This window comes from Saccopteryx bilineata, chromosome 7 (genome assembly GCF_036850765.1).
Source record: "Saccopteryx bilineata isolate mSacBil1 chromosome 7, mSacBil1_pri_phased_curated, whole genome shotgun sequence".
In the NCBI taxonomy this organism is placed as follows: Eukaryota; Metazoa; Chordata; class Mammalia; order Chiroptera; family Emballonuridae; genus Saccopteryx; species Saccopteryx bilineata.
This window is the reverse complement of record NC_089496.1, coordinates 61,888,474-61,907,084: the sequence shown is the minus strand read 5'-3', so window position 1 is coordinate 61,907,084 and position 18,611 is coordinate 61,888,474. Positions and strand designations below refer to the sequence as shown.

Below are 18,611 nucleotides of genomic sequence, written 5' to 3'. Positions count from 1 at the left end.
ATAAGTCAAGGGCCCTCCGTAATAAGTCTGCTGGGGCCTGGATTTCCATGAATGCTCTGCCTTTTGTGGAGCATCCTGAGTATGTGCTCTACCCACAGAGCTCCTTGTCTGGGAGCTTGTGCCAGGTATATATGCATTGCCTGTCAGCTCCAAAGTCACCCTTTCTGCCTGCTCTGTGAAATAAGCCTGGCCCCTTACCTAGTACCCTTTGCCAGTCGGCCGTGGTCAGCAGGGTGGTGGAGAGACACTGCGGGAAGAAAGAGGTTTACTCTCCGTCTGGGCTGCCCCAGCGAAGGCACCGGCAGACTCCACGGGCCCCTCCCTTAGACGCTGTGAGGCCCAGTGTCCCCAGTGAGACACTCCCTATACCCAGCTCTCCCCAGTACCCGAGAGGTCACATCTCCCACAGGTTCCAGAGTGCTGGTTCCCGGCCAGTTCTGTGGGTGCCATGGCAACTCCTCTGCGCCCTCTCCACCAGGGTCTGCACACCAGCCTGGGGCAGGCAGTGGGGGCATCCTTCCCTGGGCGCCCTGCCAGGCCGACTGCTCCCTGTAGCTGTGGTTCCCACACCTCAGAGTTACCCCGAGGCAAACGCTCTGTCAAGCTGGTCCTGATCGGACCTGGACTGCCTGGCTGGAGGAATCCCACCATCTTCACGTGCTCAGTCGGATACTAATTAACCAAAGCTAGGGCTATTCCCAGCAAGTCAGAAAGGCCTCTGAAATTCAATTAGAAGGGAGATCCCTCTCGTTTCCTGCTTCTGATCTGTGTGTAGAGTTTGCTTGCAGAGTAAATGATGACCTGAAACATCAGGGGGACGTGCCCTGCCCTGCTGTGCCCACTGACCCAAAGCTTAGTGTCCCCATGAGCCAGCCACCACTCTCTTCTGGGGGATACGTCCTCGGTGCCAGCAAACACAACTGGCATATTTCCCCAGCATAACTAATAAGCCCTTAAAATGCCAACTAGGCACGTGGCATCTATATGGTCAACTTCACTTTCAAGCCAGGGCTAGCCCCTTGTGCTGTTTGCATCGGGAGGAGTTTCTTCCGGTTTGGTAATAAAGCCTCTCAGTATGCCTCAATCTCAGTTCCTAACTCAAACAGCCCCCCCTAAGCTGAGTATCAGGCACTGAGGTTGCACCCCGGAGAAGGAGTCTGCTGCTGCGTGCAGAGAAATCCCATTCGGGGATGGTTCTGCCTGGAGCCTTCCTCAGAGGCCCCGTGCAGGGTCTGGGGGCAGCTGCCCACTGCCCTGCCCGCCCGATACACGCTGTTGTAACTGAGAAGCAGGGAGCACGGCCGGACAGCTGGGCCCATCTGCTTCCCCAGGCTCGCTGGTGCTCATCCCCCTCACTTCATGGTCCCGTGAGCCAGGTCTGCTTTTTGACCCTGGAGAGCAAAAGGCCAAGTTCCGTCCAGCCGCAGGACCTGTGCACAGACTAGTCCTTCCGCCTGATGCTCTTGTCGCCGGTCCCCACCCCTCCACTCCCCCTCATCCTTCACCTTATGCATCTCTAAGATGTCCACTAGGGCCCTGCGCCCCCACCGCGCCCACAGCTGAGTGAAGTGCTCCTGAGAGGTGCCGCCACCCTCCCTGGCGCGCTGTCAGCTTTGTCCTTCGTAACGTTCATCACATTTGTATCTAGACACTCCTGTGTCGACTTGATTAAAGCCAGGCTTCAAGGCACACGAGGGCAGGGAGCACTCTTGCTTTGCTCTGCTCACAATGGCGCTGGTAAGTTGGCACGTGGTAAGCAGACAAGCAGGACGTGCTCAGGAGAGGGCAGGGGTGGCAGAGTACCATGGTGGTCAGGTATACGGACTCGGGAGCCTGCCTGCCTGGGTCTAACGCCTGGTCTGACACTGCACTGGTCACGTGCCCTTGGACAACTAACCTAACGTCAGTTTCCACATATACAAAACAGAGACGACAACTACACCTCCCCAATGAGGTTACTAAATGATAAAGTGTGTAAATGTGTGTAAATGGCCTCATTACATGCCTGTTAAGTGATAAGCTGGAGTCAAGCTACTAAATACCATGTTGCCGTTATTAAGAGAGAAACTAAAAGAAGTTTCTGGTCCTATATTTCTGTAATTGACACTGATTAGGTGAGAAGTTATTTAAAAATAATACTCTGTGCTAATTATGAGATAAATGTATTGTTTATGTACAAATGTAAAATCGTTACATCCATGTCTCTGGTGTCAACAGAAATGATACTACCCTTTCGGGGATTGGATAATAAATTTTAGGAGTTACTACAATGTTTGAGCCTACCTAGAAATACATGTAAAATTGAACAAAAAAATTGACTATAGTTAATAAATAATACTTCAAAATTACTAATAATGGTGGGTGGGTTTTTTTAAATCTGAAATGCTTAACTACATTTTGAAATGTTAATTCTACGTAATAATAATTCAGGTAAAAATTATGCAATTTACCAACATGGAAAGTGTTTAAAATAAAAATAAAATTCAAAATTGTATCTACAGTATGATCATATGATGGTGTCTGATCCGCCTATCTTCTCCTATTTTATACACTTACATATATGTGTGTACATGCGTGTGAATAAAAACTAGAAGGCAACATAAAAAATAACCGATATGCTAAAATGGTAAAATTCTGAGTGTCTTAAAATTTTAAATTATTCTTTTCTCAATACACACCCAATTTCCCCTGACTGAAAGATGTCATTAATGTGATTTATTTTTTTCAAGAGGCTAATTTTTTAAAAGTAAATGTTTCATCTGCACAAGTTCGTAGCTGATTTGAAGTACGGACCCTTTGTTCCCTGCATAACACTCAGCACAGCTGCTTTTCACACACGTACAGCTGACTAGTAGAACCTCTTGTAGTCTAACAGCTTCAAGGAAAATAAAAATGATGCTTCCTTAGTTAACAGGAAGACAGGCTCTTGAAATCAACCTATAAACCAAGTTTAGATTCCGGTGGTGACGATGAGGCAGAAAACGCCTCTAAGGAGGCAGTCCTCCCCGCCCTGTGCTCCCTCCAGAAGCCTCTTCCTGCGTGGAGGCCCGGGTTCCTCTCCCCGCTGGGCGTTCAGCCCCAGGGATTGCCAAAGCCCAGCTGAGGACTGAGAGCGGTCAGTGACGGTGGAAGTTTACTGAGACTGATAACACAGGTAGGAACCTGCAGAGAAACAGGTACGACTGTAATCAGAAGGATGTGAAGCGAGGTTAAGTACAGGAAGGCCTCAGGAAAATGCAAACACTAGGGTGCAAAGGAAAGGAGTCCAAGGCCACTGGGAGGCAGTTCACTGAGAAATTGACACAGGAGCCTAACTGGTGTGGAGCAGGGGACAGAGCATCCACCTGAGACGTGGAAGTTCCACAGTCAAGATCCCAAGGCCGCTGGCTTGAGCGTGGGATCATTGACACAAACCTATGGTCGCTGGCCTTGAGCTCAATGGTCACTGGCTTGAAGGCCAAGGTCACTAGCTTGAGCCCAAGGTCGCTGGCTTAAAGTCCAAGGTCACTAGCTTGAGCCCAGGGTCGCTGGTTTGAGCAAGGGGTCAGTGGCTTAGCTGGGGCCCTCTGGTCAAGGCACATATGAAAGGCAATCAGTGAACTAAAAAAAAAGTGCCACAACTACAAGTTGATGCTTCTTATCTCTCTCTCTCTTTCTGTCTCTTTCTCTGTCAAAAAAAAAAAAAAAGAAGAAGAAGAAGAAAAGAAAGAAAGGGAGGGAGGGAGGGAGGGAAGGAGGGAGGGAATAAATTTACATAGGATGGATAATTGATATTTCTCCTTTCAAAGGTGGGATTTCCTCCCCTGCTATTTTGTTTGCTTGCTTGAGTTAAAGCATAAATTCACAACTGCAGAGCTGGGCAACGGCCTTGCAACGTAAAGAAATTTTAACCCAATTAGCTTCACGTCAACGTTTCCTTTCCAAGCGCTGAAACACTTCACTGCCCTCCACCAAGTTGTTCCATGCGCTCTCCGCCCTGCTGGGTGAGTCACCCACCTCGCTTCACCGATGACTGTTGCTAGTCTCAGGCATGGGTGAGTGGTGCACGCAAAGGCAGGGCAGCTGGGAACCCCTCGGCCGGTGACTCACAGGGGTTCCGAGTGCCCACTGGGTCGGTCTCAAGCTTCGCCAGCGCAGAGAACAGGGCATGGCTTCCTGGAGCTCCTGTCTGCAGGGACTCCCTGTGCTGGGCTGGCAGTGTTGCAGGAGGGCTCCTGTCACAAGGTCCCAGGTGAAAGGGTCAGTGAGGCCACCACACACACTGCCAACCACCTTTGATGAACAAAATCTCAAATATATAAAGTAACCCAGCACAGCGCTTCCCACGCCACCCGGGCAGCTCACTGTCCCACAGGAAAGCACAGGGGGAGGAGCGGGGGCTCTGGAGGCAGAAAGCCGGGTCTGAGGCTGCCCTGAAGCCCACAGCCAGGCGGTCTCGGGCCACTCCATCGCTCCGCAGGGTCGTTCGCTCACCTGCTGCTCACCTGACCTGCTGTCAAGACCTGCTATAGGTGTGCAAAACACCCAGACACCACGAAGCACTGGGCCAACGTGATGTGGTAGTATTATCTTATTATCCTAACCTTGTTGCGTATGGGCAAGCATCCCATGACAGGCTGGTTTAAGTGACAGGAGTTTCAAAGGACTCCTTGAGAGATGGTAATGGGATGCCCTTCACAGCCACCTCCCCCTCCCCCCAAATCTCCACATCACTCACTGCCTGGAATGGAGAGCCTGTTTGATATTCTTTTTTTCTTTTTTTGTATTTTTCCGAAGTCAGAAGCAGGGAAGCACAGAGAGACTCCTGCATGAGCCCGACCAGGATCAACCCAGCATGGCCACCAGGGGGGCGATGCTCTGCCCATCTGGGCCATTGCTCCATTGCGGCCGGAGCCATTCCAGTACCTGAGGTGGAGGCCATGGAACCATCCTTAGTGCCCGGGGCCAACTTTGCTCCAATGGAGCCTTGGCTGCGGGAGGGGAAGAGAGAGACAGAGAAGAAGGAGAGGGGGAGGGGTGGAGAAGCAAATGGGCGCTTCTCCTGCGTGCCCTGGCCGGGAATCAAACCCGGGACTTCCACACGCCGGGCCAACGCTCTACTGCTGAGCCAGCTGACCAGGGCCCTGTTTGATATTCTTACAGCACAGGAAACTCACATAATGGGCATGTGCTGTGCTAAGCAGGGAACCCAGGGCCAAGTCCTGAAAAGCTATTGCACAGTGTCCTCTAGTTCTCACCTTTCCAACGATGAGGCTCACCTAAGGGGAGAACGCAGAGCTCCCCCAGTGACACCCTGGGGTAGAACACGCTGGGAACCCAGCAGGGTAGGACACCCTGGGGTAGAGCTCGCAGGGTAGGACACCCTGGGGTAGAGCTCGCAGGGTGGGACACGCTGGGAACCCAAGGCCTATTTACTGGCTCACCACGAGCGAGGCTTTGGGAACCTGAATGGCCACCTTCTCCCCTTTCCAGCCACATGATGTCTTCTCCTAAGCACTGAATGCCTCATCAGTAAAACAGGTACAATAATTGTTATTTTTGCAAAGTCAAGGTCAGGACCCTTTGAGCAGTACAAACGTTCATGTACGTCCTCGTGCCTCCTGACCATCCAGAGTACGATTGTACATGTGTAAGCCAACATTAAAAAAAGGCAAAGGTATATTCTTCTTGTTTTCAGAAATTGGTTATCAAACAAACATGATTTTAAGTTAACAAAACTGTAACTGAAACTAATTTTATTTTTTAAATGTTTCCTTTACTTATTTACAGAGACAGAGAGGGAGAGTCAGAGAGAGGGATAGACAGGGACAGACAGGAATGGAGAGATGAGAAGTATCAATCATTAGTTTTTTGTTGCGCATTGTGACACCTTAGTTGTTCATTGATTGCTTTCTCATATGTGCCTTGACCGTGGGCCTTCAGCAGAAGTAACCCCTTGCTCAAGCCAGCGACCTTGGGTCCAACCTGGTGAGCTTTTAGCTCAAACCAGATGAGCCTGCGCTCAATCTGGCGATCTCAGAGTTTCGAACCTGGGTCCTTGGCATCCCAGTCCGACGCTCTATCCACTGCACCACTGCCTGGCCAGGCAGAAACTAATTTTATTTTTTGAAAAAAAAAAAAACAACAAAGAACTCACTCCTGGGGGTCAGCGAGCATGAAAAAAACTCACTACTCAAAGGGTTAAATAACATCATGTGTCTAAAGCACCATGTCTGTGTCTGGCACACAGCGAAAGCCCAATGACCTGTGCGTCTCAGCACCAAGATCACCCGCTTTGTCGATGGAACTGGGGACTTCCAGGTGGCACGACGGGCAGCCCTCACTCACAGATTTCCCACAACGGCCTGGTCAGTGCTGAGGCTGCCCAGACCCAGTGCTGGTGAGGGAGCAACCCCTCTGAGGGCCGAGTGTCCCCCGACAGGGCAGCTCCTCTCCTCGGTGACAGCCGGGTTTCCCATATCATCAAGCCCATCTTGGGCAGTGTCACCAGAGGAATCTTTTCATGAGAGTAAGACCCACGGGAGGGTGTGGGGCCACATCTTGATCAAGGTTGGAATCTGAAACTTCCATCTCACTCACAGCCTAAGGAGGCAGAGCCACTTTTACGGAAGGACTCGCTGCTATGAAGGAACGCACCCTGATGAAGCAAGCTTCGCATCTGAGTACTTTTTAAATATGTGCTTATGTAATGTTTCAAGGCAGGGCTTCCTGTGGCACAGCCCGCTGCCCCCACAGAATAAACACCCCTTGAAAGAGAACGAAATGACCAAGATGCCAGTCATCCTCAGATGAAGGTGGGGGGCGGAGATCTGAGCGCCTACAGTGGAGGGCAGGGAGGTGGTTGAGGAGGACAGGAAACTCATCTCAATGACATCATCTCAATGGCTTTTCTTTTCTCTTTTTTTTTTTTTTTTTTTTTTTTTTTGACTCTCAAATCGAACAAAGTTCGAACAAGAAAAGGCCAAACTCCTTTCTGGCAAGACCTGCTGGCACAGGGCCGAGAACGGGGCACCTGCTGGTGTGGTCGCCGTCCCCTCCCGTGAGCGAGGGAGGAGGGGGCATCTCCCTTCTTCGGCCAGGGCAGCCACTCCCTCTGTCCATGGACACCAGCCCTTAGTATTTTTATTCACGAAGAGGAAAGAACTTGAGAGATCTCAAAACTGACAAGGACTGGTCATTCCTGCTCAGCCTCTATCTTGTGCAAGAAGCCCCTTAGAGATGGGGGCAGTGAAGGGCAGGTTTCAAGCAGACAGAAGAGACACAGAGAGAGATGTGGGATAGCTACAAGTCTGGAATGTGGAGAAAATGTTTCATTTATTCCTTATACGATTTTTGTGGGTTTTTTTTTTTTTTTTTTTTTTTTTTTTTGGACTAATGATGAAATCTATGGTCTTAAATGTAGAGATATTTTGCCTGCAAAAGTGTTTGGAAGAAAAATCTCCCGAGTATATAGTACATGGAAATATAACATGAAAATAAAATTTTCCCTAGGTTTCCAGGCTTTGCACACATATGTTCTTCCCAAAGGGGTTTTCTAACATTTCTAATATGTATTTATATGGTTTTCATTTCAGTCTGATTTCTGTCCATTAATGCAAATTAGCTGCTATGGATAAGGGAAAACACTGTGCTGACACAGAGCGAGGTCACAGAGCTGCACCTGACACACTGTCAAGCCCCTCTCCCCGGGGAGGGAGGGTCAGATGTGAGCCACTGCAACTGTCTGCTCACTACTGGTCCTCTGGGGTCTGGGCCTTCCTCAGCCTTCTTTCTAAAATTGACTCTTCTTTATACTACGACTTATTGGATATTTCCTCAAACATTTTTCTGCCAAAAAATACCATTGGCAGAAGTGCTGCTGTGGGTCGAGCGTCCACATTGTGGAGCGGGACCGCATGTGAGCCCAGAGCGTGGGGACAGCGGCGGGCCACGCTGGGGCTGGGGTGTCCGGGCTGGTCAAATCTATACAGCCATGCCTGCAGGTGGAGCGAACAAAAGGACCTGTGACCTTCAGCTGCACACAGCCCAGTGCAAGTGTGTCTGGAAAGATGTAAGAGGGACACTGCTCTGAACTTCTGCGGGGTCTCCTAACACGCGTGAGCGGTCTGTGCCTCGGGGAGCCCTGCGTGCGGGGCAGGGAGGCCTGACTCAGGTCTCTGCCCTGCCTAGTGAAGAGATGTCTCGGCCCATGTTTTTCCCTGCTGCTTCAGGAGGTTGGGAATGTCACTCACCTGCCGCCTTACGAAATCTAAGCAGCCTCCACCTTCGCCATGCGGATAGGTGGAGGTCTGTGGGGTGTGGTGATAGAGGAGGAGTCACGGTTACATGTTCCACAGCAATTCTGAAATTGCTCAGCCTGTCACTCTGTCACGCATCAGTCATGACACCATAGGCACCAGCTGTGTGCTGAGGGCACTGGCCTTGCCCAGGGGCAGCCCCACCGTCATCCCCGCCTCATCTTAAAAGACCTTGCAGGGGCCTCCTCTGACCACACCTCTCCCCCAGGGGCTAATAAGTCCACAGGCCCAAGGGGACATGCCCCCTTTCTGGACTCACTGGGGGTACCTAGGACCACAGAATTTTCTGCCCACACAGCTGAGCCCACTTCCGAGGCGTGCACAGACACATCCCCAGGTCTGTCCTCCTGAGAGGGACAGCAGTGTCTGCGTAGGCCTGGAGGGGGCAAAGGAGACTGCTGAGGAGCCCTGACACGCTCCGGGGCACTGGGCTGCCAGCTGAGGAGGACAGCACCAGGCTGGGGCAGTGACAGGCTGAGGGCCAGAGGCCTCCCCATGGACGCTGGCTCTGGGCCCCACCCGTGAGGGGCGCACCTTTCCACAGGGCCTCAAAGTAAGTCTGCAGCCCTATAAGTCCCAGGAACCCTGGGAGCCATGAGAGAGACAGAAATCCTAAGGGAACCCTGACTGTCCAGCTGAACTGTCCCTCCTGGAGGAAGCGCCTTCCTGGTTGGCAGGAAGCAGCTCTTCAGCCTGGCTCTCCGAGGCTTCTGGTCCTCCTCACCACCTCAGCATCACTCTCACCTGGCCAGACAGGAGACGGGAAATACATTTGCAAAACCTTTGGTAAGAGGGTGCAGAGAACTCTAGGCTGGAAGGGAGAGGTGGTGTGCCTGGGTCAGAACACCCCCCAAGCTCCCGACTGCCCAGTGGGAGTGGGTCATGCAGGGAGGGCGGGGCCGGGGCAGAGCTCTCCTGTAAGCAGCAAGTGTAGGGCAGTGGTGCTCAAACTGTTTGAAGTCGGGGCACATTTTAAATCCTACAAATAACTGTAGGCACACTATATATAAATTTCTGGAAAATATGTTATAATAATTAAGTCAAATATTAAAGAAAAAATATAAAGTCCAAGCATGCTTTTATGGTAATTAAATGAAATAGATATGACAAAATTAAATATATTTTGACATTAAAAAACATGTTTATGTTATAATTTTTGAGTTATGCTTTTTAGAATTTGTAAAAAAGAGGGTTTAAAAATTTTAAAAAGGCCCTGGCCGGTTGGCTCAGCGGTAGAGCGTCGGCCTGGCGTGCGGAGGACCCGGGTTCGATTCCTGGCCAGGGCACACAGGAGAAGCGCCCATTTGCTTCTCCACCCCTCCGCCGCGCTTTCCTCTCTGTCTCTCTCTTCCCCTCCCGCAGCCAAGGCTCCATTGGAGCAAAGATGGCCCGGGCGCTGGGGATGGCTCTGTGGCCTCTGCCCCAGGCGCTAGAGTGGCTCTGGTCGCAACATGGCGACGCCCAGGATGGGCAGATTATCGCCCCCTGGTGGGCGGAGCGTCGCCCCTGGTGGGCGTGCCGGGTGGATCCCGGTCGGGCACATGCGGGAGTCTGTCTGACTGTCTCTCCCCATTTCCAGCTTCAGAAAAAATGAAAAAAAAAAAAAAAAAAAAAAAAAAAAGAAAAAAAAAATTTTAAAAAACAAAAAGTTATCTTTATATATATATATATACACACACACACACACACACACACACAGATACATTCTTAGTAAGATTTAGTAAATTCGGCAGGTCCCAGCACAAATGTGTTAAGTTTTTTCATTCTTGAGTTTATGAGAAACATGAGCCTGATGTGTCCTAGCAATTTCTTCAAAGTTTGGGCATATATTTGAAAGTCAAACTCTTATTTCCTCATCAATACACTGAAGAATTCCTCTCTTTTAATTGTGTTGAGTGCATAAAACCCCCACCATACATATCATCTTAACTTTACTCAAACAAAGGAGAGAAGAAACTTGCCTCCAGTCTTTCTGGGGGACATGGGGGGTAGTGTAAACAATCCAGCACCACAGCTTAACAGCCTTTTGCAACCTAATCAGGCAAGTGAGGTGGGGTGTTGGGCAGACTGTCAGCTTACAGCCAATTCCCCACACCTATATCCCTCAAAAATCTAAACTCCAAAAACCCTGTTGGTTTTTTGGTCCCCAACAGGCACATATTTCTCTGGAATACCATAGGGCACACCTGGAAATCTTCTAGGGCACACCAATGTGCCCTGGTGCACACTTCGAGAACCACTGGTATAAGGGTTGTTCAGGTGACCGGTGACACTGCCATCTGGTTTTACGACTGAAAATTGAGAGTGCAACACTACTTTTTCACAGACTACTACAAAATAACAAGATGATTCAAATGCTAACTAGTGACTATAAAATAGATCACAATTTACAAAGTTTTTTCCACAAGCATTAATTCATCGAACCCTCACAAAGATAGTAACTATAAATACTCCCAGCTTACAGGGAAACAAAAAAAAGTTAGAGGGATCATGTGACTTCCTCAGACTGACACAGAGCCACACTTCAATGTAGGCACTGAAGGCTAAAATGCTACTTTCTGTCTCCGTTACTAAATTTTGCTTTCATCCAATCAATGCTTGTGAACATGCTCTGTTACTCTTCACCATGCACAGGAGAGTAGGTGACCGTCCTTTGTGACACTTCTGGAGAAGTGTGACAGAGCCACCCCTCCTTCCACATGGAGCCGCAGGCGTGGGGGACAGGGAGGAGCGGGGGGCAGAGCCCAGGGGCAGACACCACTGAGGGCTGTGGGGCTGCTCGCCACCTGCTGCTCTCAGAGAACGCGTCCACATCACATTTCCCCTTCCGAAAAGAGAAGGTGAGAAACCCACAGTATTCCGCAGAGAAGAACATGGTACTTTCCTGGCACAAACACCACTCCAACCCCAGATCATGAGAAACAATACCATGTGACCAACTTTTGGGTCATAGATGTAATTTTCCAAGATTACAATGAAAAAAACACAATAGAAGTAAAATAAAATGTAAATAATGATAATTACCTTAAGTATATAAAAGCCGACTACCAGCAAACTCAGGTCCGGTGTTTATATGTGTGTGTATGTATCCCTATATATATTAGTGTCACGTTTCCTTTCACAACATCCCTGCAGAAGTAAAAGAGGGAACAGTAATTAGTATACTATACAATTATACCCATAAGTTTCCTCTTAACTGCACAACTTTAAGTCAGAGTTAAAAACCAGTGGTAGAATTTGGTGCTGGCTGAATTGGGCTGACCAATCAGTTTTCTTTGACCTGCACAGAGCTTTAAAACAACTGGAGCCACTATTTAAAATACAAAGGTTTTCACATAAAAATCCAGGTTTGCAGAATTGGAAGATCTGGCAAGACAGGCCGACCTTGCAGCGATTGTGGGTCTGGCTCCAGATCACCGCAGCACAGGAAGTGGTGACCCTCCACCAGCAGGAGGTCACCGCAGTCAGTGTGTGAAAAGCACAGTGTCTGCGAGGCACAACAGAGTGAGGACTGCCCCTAATGACAGGAGCTGCAGGCCCTAGCTTGGCAGCCTGGCCCACGGCTGCTTCAGTTACCCAACTGGCTTTCCAAGGCATTCAACTTTGGGACTCCTCGTGTCTCTAAGCTTCATCATTGTGAACTCTGTCTTTAAAGCCACTTGAAGTAAAGTAAGCAGGGCCTAGCACAGCCTGGCATGGTCATAGTTATATTAAAGCAGATGGTTGCTCAAAGGGCCAGTTGTGACTCATTGGTGCCCTGGTGGTTGGCCCTGGCCCTACGTGGGAATTACCTGGGAGAGGTTTTAAAGCCGTGCTCTCCCCTTATCCAGATCAATGAAATCAGGACCTCTGAAGGTGCTGACCCGACCTGGCTTTAGTATGGTTGTTATTGCTGTTTAATAAATTTATTTACTGAAGTACAGCACATAAATAGCAAAGAAATCATAAAGACGAGCACACTCATGTTATAACCAGGAACCAGACCACATAGAAGACGTTGCCAGCACCCTCTGTCCGTTGTCCACCCCCCCACCCGTGACTATCAATCTAGTCCAACTTCGCTTCCAACACCATGTGTGAGTGACTTTCAGCTAGTGTGCTGCAAGAATTTTTAACCTTTCCCCTTAGACTGTCAAATAAAATAATGACAACAGCTGTCCAGTGTGACTGCATCAAAATTATACCTTTTTTTTTTACCAGGCTGACAAAAACTATCCTTTTTTCGGTATGCCACAGACAAGATGAAAAATGCTGAAAGCTGCTGCCTCGGATTAACACTGCCGGTCCTTGGACTTTTATCAACGATCGTGCCAGATGTACTCCTTTGCATCTGGGTTCTTTCTCTCAGCAACAGCGGTTGGCCCGTTGTCACTGGTGCTCCATATCTGATGGCATGACTGTGTCGCAGCCTGTTTCTCCACCCTCCTGCTGACGGAAATTTGGGCTGTTTTGAGTTTGGGGCGACTATCTAGGAGCTTTCTTGAACGTGTCCTCTGGTGAACATGTGCATGTTTCTGCAGGACACAGACCTAGGCGTGGACATGCGAGGCCACAGGTATGGGTGTGCTTAGGTAACAGAGGATGCTGGACTGTTTTTCCAAGGCCGCTGCCCCAGTTTATACGCCCATGTCGACCCAGGAGATCCCAGAGGCCCCACAGCCTGGCGGGTACTGCGCCGTCCCTCTGGCTGGTAATGTGGTGGTGCTTCCTTCCCTGTAGCTTCGATGTGCATTCCCCTGCTAGCTAAGGAAGCTCAGCCTGTCCCACGCCTCCTGGCTCCTTGGGGACGCTCTCGGTGGAGTGCCTGTCTGGATCTCCTGCCCGTTCCTCCGCTGTGTTAGACTTGTTTATTTCCACTGGGTGCGACTCCGCATTGATTCCTTGTAGGGCAAATGTCTCCTCCCCCTCAGCAATTTGTCTTTTCCTCTTTTATTGGCATGCTTTGATGGAAAGGAGTTTCCTGGTGTTCATCAAGTTCAACGTAACAGATATTTTTCATTATATTAGCACATTTTATGTCTTGTTTAAGAAATCACTGCCTACCCCAGGGTTATTAATATATTCTACTTGGTCATCCAGAATGATGCCGTACAATAGAAAAAATAGTGGAAGCCAACTATGTAATAGTGGAAGCCAACTATGCAAAAATTTTCTGGTAGCCACAGAGAGCAAAAAGAAACTGAAATTAATTTTAATAGTATATCTTATATAACCCACTTTATCTAAAACATTATTTTAACCTGTGAACAATATCAATTGATGAGATATTTTAATTTTCTCCATAATAAGTTTTTTGAAATCTGCTGTTTTACATTCAGAGCATGTCTCTATCGGATCAGCTACATATTAGGGACTCGACAGCCACCAGGTGGCTGGTGGCTACCATACTGGACAGTGCAGACCTGGAAGTTACATCGTTTTACCTGTCACATCCACGTTAACATTTAGATCCGTATGGATTTTGAGATTAGAATCGATTCATTTTATTCCATATGGATATTCAAATGGCTATCTTTTCTTTACAGTATAAATATTGTCATTACTCAAGGGACCAAGTGTGTGGAGATTTCTGCACTCTCTAGTTCATTCTGTTAGTCTGTTGTACCTTTGGTTTTCATATGTTTTTGAAGTTCCCTGTTGATTCTTATTTTCAGCTAGTATTGAGAACCACTATCAGTGGGTCACAAAATTAACTCAAAGGTCATGACCAGAGATTTTTCTAGAGTGGAATGGAATAGAAGAGAAAATATCAATATGTATCAAGTATTGTTTTGTTGGAATTGTTTTTCAGTTTGTGTGTGTGTGCGTGCCCAAAGTTGGGACCTAAAAAGTGTTTCTTACCATTAGTGATAGTCAAAAAAAGTTTGAAAACCACTGTACTAGTGTAATCAGTAAGATAATTATTTAGGAAAATTCAAGTTGCATATTATTTTACAGTCATCTAGAAACGCTCTGAGGGTGAGTCTTCCACAACTGGACATGGACCAGAATTCCCATAACCGGACCTCTGCTGGGATAAGTCAGGGAAAATCAGCTAACAGAATAGAAGGAGCTCATTTGGAGACCCTGCGACTTTGACCCACTAGTGGAATATGATAATGAGCCCATGTGGGAACATTACAAATGAAAAGCATTAAGCTGCACAATTTGGGATTTGTTAAGCATCAGCATATTCTTAAGTTTTAAAGTTTTAATCAGATATTAAACCAGAAAATGAAATTTGAGGGGAGGAAGCTGAAGCCAATTGAGTTATTAAATGATATCAAGTAGTCTTCATTATTGAAGAATATGCTCTCAGAATTTTTGCTAAAGTCTTGACATGATTACCTTATGCTTCAGCCTGAGTCAGGACCAGTTTAATCAACAAGTATTTATTGGCTATCTACATATGTCTGACAAGGAATAAAAAAAAGTAAGCCTTGTTCTTGCATGCGAGCATTGATAGAGCATAAGCCAGTTAAGGCAAAGGACTTTTCTTCACTGAATACTTCATTTTAGAACACGAAGATAGTAAATTAAAATGGTTTCAAACTCCTTTATGAGATATTTTCTCGTCAGATAACCTAAACATATGCTCTAGCTGTGAATTTTACAATTTCCCTTTTAATGAGAAATGTAGTTGGTGATCATTTCACAATATATATAAATGGTGATCATTATGTAACATCTGAAACTAATAAAATGTTATAAGTCAATTATGTCTCAATTACTAGAGGAAGCTAGGAGACGAGTCCCAGTTCTCCCGTTTCCGGTTCCAGTGACCACGTCACAGGCTTCAGAAGGCCCAGCTGTGAGGTGGGAGAAGGCAGCACAGCCCAGGACAGGAGGAGAAACAGCCTTTGCTGCACACACACAAAACAGCAGGGATCTCTGGGTTTGGTTTTGTATTGTACACATGCACACGAATGTGGGTGTGCCTGTGGTGTGCGTGTGTGTGCCAATCCTACACAGAGGTATTTGGAAATTTTGGTGAAATATCTTAGTTTCCTGGTATTTCCTGAGGATATAATTCAGGAAACAATCAAAAGGAAACTTTCCGTAGAATTGGACCTTCTGTAAACCAAACAGCAGCTACGTGTTAGGCCTCCGGTCTGTTCGGTCCACTCTCCGTAAGAATGTAGCCAAATCCCTTCCACACTCTCCAGTAACGGGAGGGGGGGGTGTGTAAAAATAAAGAGGAAATGGTAATTAAAATGAACCAAAACTTTCAACTTTGTATGTGAGCAGCATGTGAAGAACTTTTAAATTCTCATACTTGGGAGGCCCTGGCCAGTTGGCTCAGTGGTAGAGCGTCGGCCTGGCGTGCGGAAGTCCCGGGTTCGATTCCCGGCCAGTGCACACAGGAGAAATGCCCATCTGCTTCTCCACCCCTCCCTCTCTCCTTCCTCTCTGTCTCTTTCTTCCCCTCCCGCAGCCAAGGCTCCATTGGAGCAAAGATGGCCCGGGCGCTGGGGATGGTTCCATGGCCTCTGCCTCAGGCACTAGAATGGCTCTGGTCACAACAGAGCGACGCCCCAGAGGGGCAGAGCATCGCCCCCTGGTGGGCGTGTCGGGTGCATCCCTGTCGGGCGCATGCGGGAGTCTGACTGCCTCCCCGTTTCCAGCTTCAGAAAAATACAAAAGGCCCTGGCCGGTTGGCTCAGCGGTAGAGTGTGTGGGGGACCCGGGTTCGATTCCCGGCCAGGGCACATAGGAGAAGCGCCCATTTGCTTCTCCACCCCCCCCTCCTTCCTCTCTGTCTCTCTCTTCCCCTCCCGCAGCCAAGGCTCCATTGGAGCAAAGATGGCCCGGGCGTTGGGGATGGCTCCTTGGCCTCTGCCTCAGGCGCTAGAGTGGCTCTGGTCGTGGCAGAGCGACGCCCCCTGGTGGGCAGAGCATCGCCCCTGGTGGGCGTGCCGGGTGGATCTCGGTCAGGCGCATGCGGGAGTCTGTCTGACTGCCTCTCCCCGTTTCCAGCTTCAGAAAAAAATAAAATTAAATTAAAAAAAAAAAGAAAAATACAAAAAAATTTTTTCTCATACTTGGGAAAGAGGAAGTGTGTCTCAAGGTCAAATCCTTCTCTCACTAAAGCTATCTTACCTTTCTTAGACTTTAAGTGAGATAATCAAATCTGGAAAAATTTAACTGATTTTAAAACACAATGATTGCATGATTGTCGGAGTTCATTTACAATCAAACCTCTGTCCACCATCGACAGAAAGCCTGTTGAGAATGTTGGCACTGCGTTGTTGTACAAGGTCAAAGATTCTTAACCCTTTGAGTAGTATGAACATTCATGTATACGTCCTCATGCCTCCTGACCATTCAGAGTACAACTGTACAAAAATTTTTATTTTAAAAATGTGTAAGGCAACATTAAAAAAAAGGCAAATGTATGTTCTTCTTGTTTCCATAAATTGGTTATCAAACAAACGTAAACCTAAGTTAATACAACTGTAACTGAAACTAATTTTTTTTTAAAAGTCTTCTGAAGTTAGAAGCGGGGAGGCAGTCAGACTCCTGCATGTGCCAGAATGGTATCCACCAGGAATGCCCACCAGGGGGCAATGCTCTGCCGAGCTGGGGCATCGCTCCATTGCAGCTGGAGCCATTCTAGTGCCCTAGACAGAGTCCATGGAGCCATCCTCAGCACCCGGACCAACTTTGCTCCAATGGAGCCTTGGCTGTGGGAGGGGAAGAGAAAGACAGAGAGGAAGGAGAGGGGGAAGGGTGGAGAAGGAGATGGGCGCTTCTCCTGTGTGCCTTGGCTGGAATCGAACCCGGGACTTCCACACGCCAGGCTGATGCTCTACCACTGAGCCAACCGGCCAGGGCCTAATTTCATTTTTTGAAAAAACAAACAAAAACTCACTTCCAGGGGTCAGCAAGCATAAAAAAAACTCACTATTCAAATAGTTCATCTCTCCACGCACTTGCCATGTGAGGTTTTATATCTAAGCCCTACTTTACTGTAGTTGGGATTTTAGCTTAGTTTATGTTTTCATCATCTAAAATCCCTGCTACCAGACACAATCCTAAAGCAACAGGTATAGTATGGCCCACAAAATGGTGACACTGACTGTTGCACAGGGCTCAGGGAAAGTAAGTCCTGCTACTCTAGGATGGCTTCCAGAATGCCGGTGGATTTCTCCAGCCATCCCGGGTCCACCAAGTAAACAAAACAGCAAATTTGGGCTGTGTGAGACCAACAAGGTCAGCAGGGGCGTTTCTGGGAAAAGGAGAACACGGCTATATTTGACTCCGGCAGGAATATCCCTGTGCCCCTCTCCTGTGTGTCTGCGATGACCTGAGCTCTATCGAGACTCAAAGTTAGGGAAGGATTATCAAAACACCATTCTTGATGCCAGCTTGTCTACTTGAGAAACTTGACTCCAGGCTTTCACCCAGTAAATATGCCAATCACGCGCACCTCAAATCCATCTTTATAAAGGCATATTATCTCCAGTTCAATCTTCCCTAAAGTCACATGAGAGAGGCCGTAGAAAGCCCATGGCTGCGTGTAGATGGCCTTCCCTGGGCCCAAGGTAAATAAATGGTTGCCACACTATACTCTCTGCTCTGTGAGAACTCGGAGCTAGACCCTCCTCACATATGCACTCTGCCCACAATGCTTCTGCTATGACTTTGGAGGCCTAGGAAAACTCCATCAGATGAGCTGCATGCGTGTGTGTACTGACCTATAACTCTGCAATAATTAGCACGAAAAACTGACTTTTTTTTTTTTTTTTTTTTTTCTGAAGCTGGAAACAGGGAGAGACAGTCAGACAGACTCCCGCATGCGCCCGACCGGGATCCACCCGGCACGCCCACCAGGGGCGAAGCTCTGCCCACCAGGGGGCGATGCTCTGCCCATCCTGGGCGTCGCCATATTGCGACCAGAGCCACTCTAGTGCCTGGGGCAGAGGCCACAGAGCCATTCCCAGCGCCCGGGCCATCTCTGCTCCAATGGAGCCTTGGCTGCGGGAGGGGAAGAGAGAGACAGAGAGGGAAAGCGCGGCGGAGGGGTGGAGAAGCAAATGGGCGCTTCTCCTGTGTGCCCTGGCCGGGAATCGAACCCGGGTCCTCCACACGCTAGGCTGACGCTCTACCACTGAGCCAACTGGCCAGGGCGAAAAACTGACTTTTGAACAAGAAGCATCTGGCCCTGGCCAGGCTCTCAGTGATTAGAGTGTCGTCCTGATACACCAAGGTTTCCAGTTCGATACTTAGGGCACATACAAAACCCAAGAATGCATAAATAAATGGAACAACAAATCAATGTTTCTCTCTCCCTCTCTCTCTCTCCCTCTCTCTGTAAAATCAAATGAAAAAGTA

The 18,611-nt window shown here is 48.3% G+C and overlaps 1 protein-coding gene across 4 annotated transcripts in view; it reads right to left on the bottom strand.

The window, feature by feature from the left end:
• Window positions 1-18,611, bottom strand: part of CERS3 (ceramide synthase 3) — an 86,679-nt gene that overhangs the window by 58,017 nt on the left and 10,051 nt on the right. For 3 of the 4 annotated variants that reach the window (XM_066238723.1, XM_066238722.1, XM_066238724.1), the window contains exon 2: window positions 11,322-11,426. The gene's annotated coding sequence lies outside the window, so the exon portion shown is untranslated. Of the gene's footprint in view, window positions 1-198; window positions 339-11,321; window positions 11,427-18,611 lie in introns of those variants that run through there. The other variant, XM_066238725.1, reaches the window with a different exon arrangement.